Here is a 5501-nt window from a genome sequence, read left to right as displayed (position 1 = left end):
TCCTTGCAGTCTACAACTTCCTCGTTAGGGGAAGAGGAGGGGCAGCCACTGATCTCTTCTCTGTGGTGAACAGTGACAGGACCCGAGGGAATGGCCTGAAGTTGTGTCGGGAGGTTTAGGTTGGATATTAGAAAAAGGTTCTTCACCCAGAGGGTAGTTTGGCACTGGAACAGGCTCCCCAGGGAACTGGTCACAGCACCAAGCCTGACAGTTCAAGAAGCATCTGGACAATATCAGGTACGCGGTGTGACTCTTGGGGATGGTCCTGTGCAGGGACGGGAATTGGACTCAATGATCCTTGTGGGTCTCTTTCAACTTGGTATATTCTGTGATTCTGTAACCAAACTTTCCTTTACATAAAAACATTTTGGGTTGACCTTAGAGATAGCAACAGTAATTCACTATAATTAAGCTCTTAATTCTTTGCTGTCTTTCCTCTGTGGTGTTCCTTAACCTTCTCATTATAACGATCAGCATCCTATCAAAACACAGAACAGACAGAGCAGCAGTAGCTCCACCTCCAACCTTACTCCAAATGTGAATATTTCCTACAGAGTGTAGTGGAAAACATCTCTGGTCTGTTCTTACATGGGTCCTGCTTGGGCCAGCTCTCTGCTACATGAGGATGATACAGAGACACTCCAGCTGGCTTTGCTCAGAGCCAGTGCACGCTGAAAAAGCTTCTGCACTTCGGCTTTGCTCTGACCCTTGTAATGTACTCACATTTCACTCACAGTTTACAAGGGCATGTAGCAATAGAACAAAGGGAAATGGCTATAAATTGAAAGAGGCGAGGTTTAGATTAGATACTCAGAAGAAATTCTTTACTGTGAGGCAGGTGAGACACTCCAACAGGTTGCCCAGAGAAGCTGACGTTGCCTGATCTCTGAAGTGTTCAAGGCCAGGTTGGATGGGGCTCTGAGTAACCTGGTCTAGTGGCAGATGTTTGCCCATGGCAGGGGGATTTGAACTAGACGATCTTTAAAGTCCCTTCCAACCTAATCCATTATGTTATTTTGTGATTTCATTTTCTGAAAACAAATGAGCTAGGCATTGCCATCGAAGTTACATGTTCAAGACAGTCTCCCAGTGCAACAAATACTTGTTACCATCTATCTCAGTTATTCCAACATGCTTTCCTCTGGCCTTGAAAGACACGATGTTGCCAACTTTTTGTTGAACATACCTAGATATGCCACACTTTCACAATTTCAAGGAATACTTTGTTTCTATCAGTTGTTTTGTTGTTTATATTTTTTAATCTGTCCCTCCACAAACACCTATAGAGCTCTTTATGCTGAGGCTTAAAAGTCCATTGTGAACATTGGTCTGCCAAAGGCAGTGCTGAGCAGTCATTAACGTCTCACTGGTTCTTTGCATTTTCCCACCTGCATCATCTCTTATTGTCCCTCTTATACTTGGATGGTAAGATCCCTGGGCCAGGAACATCCTTTTTGTTTTGGGTCATATCATAACTAGCACATTTAATTTCCATTATTTGTAACCATTTCTGCAAGCCAAGATAGCTCTGTGGTACCCACAGTGCAACAGAGACTTTTGCTGCTGACCCCTTCAGACATCCTCCAAGACCTAATGGATCACTAATACAAAGCCGTAGTCTTAAAAATATTACACTGGGGTACTTATTTATCATTTATCCACTGGGCAAAGTAGATTTAATCTTTTATAGCCCACAATGACTAAAATCAATATTCTTACACTGTGATCCATGTTAGCTGAAGAAGTAAAAAGTTCATTCTTTTTGCCACTCTTGCCTATGATGGTTTCCTTTTATTATTATTTTGACAACTCTTTTTGGCTTAGCTAAGGGTAAAGTCTTCAACTGTAAAACACAAAACTAATAAAATATTCTCTGGTATTTTAGAAGCCTACAAAGTTATACTAGCCACTATACTGCTATACTAGCAGGAATGGCATTCCCCATCCACATTTCTTATTTGTTTAGATAAGAGAAAAACACTTATTTCATCCTTGCACAATGTTTTAGTGTAACAGTGTTTTGGTCACAGAATCACAGAATGCGTAAGGTTGGAAGGGATCACAGTGGGGCATCTGGTCCAACCTCCCTGCTCAAGCAGGGTCCTCCTAGAGCACATTGCACAGGATTGTGTCCAGATGGTTCTCAAATATCTCAAGTGAGGCAGACTCCCATAACCTCTCTGGGCAATCTGTTCCACTGTGTGTTCAGCTTGACAGTAAAGAAGTTCTTCCTCATATTTAGGTGGAACTTTCTGTGCCTCAGTTTCTGCCCATTGCCTCTTGTCCTGTTGCTTGGCACCACTAAGAAAAGCCTGGCTCCATGCTCTTGACACCTTCCCTTCAGATACTTACAGACATTGATGAAGTCACCTCTCATTTGTCTCTTCTCAAGACTGAACAGGCCCGTCTTCCCCAGCTTCTCTTTATAAGAGAGATGCCCCAGTCCCTTAATCAACTTTGTTACCTTCCACTGGACCTGCTCCAGGAACTCCATATCTCTCTCGGAGCCCATGATTTGGGATCCTTCATGCTACTACAGGAATGTCTTCCAGGAATTCTTAGCAGTGCTGTGTTGGGTCTGCTCTGTTACTCTCTGGTAGTTCCCTGAATATCAACATGTGCATGTGTCCCTAGAAAGTAAAGGTCAAATTTGAGCCAATGCAATTTTTTTTTTTTTCTTAGTACTGTATGTTTTTCTTTCCTGATTCTAACAGAGAAAGAATTTCTAAATGATGGGTGATTTGGTAGACCAAAGCACACATGTGTCACTTGTTGTCTTACTACTTATTACCTAAGCCTTTAATTACCACTGAGGGGACATAACTGCAGATGCAGTGATGCCAGTAAACTGCAGGATTTTTAGCCTAAAATCTTAGTGCTAAAGATGTCCCCTCACAGGGCTCCACCCTGAGAAATTACATGGTTGTAGAAGCACCTCACTTTATTCACAGGTCCAGAGAGGCCACAGGAAAGGTTGCAGTTGCAGTTAACTTGGGAACAATAATACGTTGTGTAACAAGTACGATTCACAATGTCAAATGGGAAGAATGCAGGAAGGTAACACAACTTACAAGGGTTATTGCTATGATCCATTTACTACCTCTCTAGCAAACAACACAATGTTTAAAGCCAAATTTCTCTTCTCAGTGTCTGATTTTATAGTGGGTCATTCATCTCAAGTGACAGCAGGGCAGCTGTTACTCTTTAGGGAAGGGATGCCATCCAGAGGGACCTTGACAGCCTTGAGGAGTGGGCCATGCAAACCTCATGAAGTTCAACAAGGAAAAGTGGAAGATCCCACGCCTGGATCAAGCCAATCACCAATATCAGTACAGGATGGGGGACAAAGAGATTGGGAGCAGCCCTGCAGAGAAGGACTTGAGGGTACTGGTGGATGAAAAATTGGACATGACCTGACAATGCAGTCCCGCAGCCCAGAAAGCCAACTGTATCCTGGGCTGCATCAAAAGAAGCGTGGCCAGCACACTTCACCCTGGGAGATATTTCTCCACCTTGAGTCTGCTCTTGTGAGAGCCTACCTGGAGTGGTGAGACACTGGAACAGGTTGGTCAGAGAAGTTGTGGATGCCCCATCCCTTGAACTGTTCACAGCCAGGTTGGATGGGGCTTTGAGCAACCTGGTGTAGTGGAAGGTGTCCCTGCCCATGGCAGAAAACTGTTCTATGATTCTGATATCTATATAAAAAGTACTTACCTCTAGCAGCTCTATGTTATACTGAACAGGATCAATACATGATACTGCAGGCAGTCAATTAAGGAACACTTTTGAGCAGGTATGTCTTTTTAATCAACAGGAGCAGAGAGGTATTGTTCAGCATGCCCTGCATTACCAAAATATTGATTTAAATCATTACAAACTTGAGCTATCATTCTTCCAAATCTCTTCATTAGGATCCTGCAACTAATTTATTTTCCATGGGGAAAATCAAACATGCTCTTGTAGTATTTTGGTAGAAGTATAAAGTACTGTGTGTATACAACCTTATCTGAGAGAGTGAGTCTCTCAGTGAGTGAAAACATGTAAAATATCTTAACCAAAGTGAAAGCTGGATAATACCCACACAAGTGTGCTGGAGACCAAAGAAGAATCATATTCCACCATATTTTTGCCACTCTACTCAGTTCTGTGTTGGATGCTTAGAAGGAATCGCAGATTTGTATCAGGAACTCTGGAAAACACAGCTGGTCACAGACATGTGATGGAGCCCTTCAGCTGCAATGCCCTGTGCTTCCAAGGAGATGGATCCAGGCTCAAGGACTCCTCCATGTCCCAAAGAACATCTGCAATTGTGCTCAGTCTCACTGAGGGAAGAGAAGGCAGTTCAAGATCAGTGAATGTATTCCTGATATTGTCCCTTGAATAGGTATGTAAGAGCCAGCTGGGTCTTGTCCAAATGACAAGTAATGCAGAAGTGAAACTTTAATCTCATTGCTCAGGAATTTAAAACTGGAAACAAAATCTAGAAAGGATTTTTACTATATATACATACATACATACATATATATATATATTATTATTACTACCCATAGATAACTATGAAGTATTGCTTTTCTTCCACAGAAAAATGCCCCAAGAAGGTTTTTAGACAACTGCTGGGAATTATAAAAAAATTTTATCTCAGTTCATGTCAGGCAAAATGAAGTACTTACTCATGAATCAAATACTTTTCTCAAGTACACACACACAAGCCCCATTAGAACAGTGTAAACACGCCCAAAGGCCAAATTTGGCAATTGAAATACTTTTGGAAAATGAAAACTAACTGGCAAAGATAATAGAACAGAGGAAAATAATTAATTTTAAATATCAAAATACTGCTAATGTTCCAATTCCTTTTCTACTTATCAGCAAACAAAGATTAAGGCATGAATAAAATATTCTCTACTGATGGAAAGAATGACATCACCTTCTCTAGAAAAATACCTGAGCTATTTTAAAGCATTTTTATACTTTCATCATAAAAATTTAAATTGCATTTATTGTTGAAAATGATCTGGGGAAAAAAAAAAAAGAGCAATTTTAAAGGCTTGTCAAAACCGATGATTGCAGCCCTTTATTCAATTGAGCCGAAAGGTATTTGAGAGAAAGTTGTTGATATATTGCAGGGTGTGGGAATGAATCCAGAGATACTTTGTTTTCTTGCAAAAGAAAATGTTACATGCTGTTCCTGATCCACGGAAATTTACAGAATTCTTTTTTCTTCCAGAGCTCCTACCTACCTGTGTATTCTCTGCATAAACTGCCTATCACTGTGAAAAATAATGAGTGTTATTTGTTTCAAGCTGTTATAGCTGTGGCTCCCACCTACAGATATACACAGAACTATTGATTTGTATTTCTTTGTTTAGGTCCTTTTCCCTGTTTTAATTATTAGTCTCAACCGGAGTCCTGGAGGAGCTCTAAGACTCCCCTCTCAAATAACTGAATCCTTTTAAAAACCAATGAAATCAAAAAGTCCCTGTCTGACAGAATGATGATGC

Source organism: Manacus vitellinus, unplaced genomic scaffold, assembly GCF_001715985.3.
Source record: "Manacus vitellinus isolate BGI_N305 unplaced genomic scaffold, ASM171598v3 scaffold_13_pilon, whole genome shotgun sequence".
Classification (NCBI taxonomy): Eukaryota; Metazoa; Chordata; class Aves; order Passeriformes; family Pipridae; genus Manacus; species Manacus vitellinus.
This window is presented reverse-complemented; position numbering follows the sequence as displayed.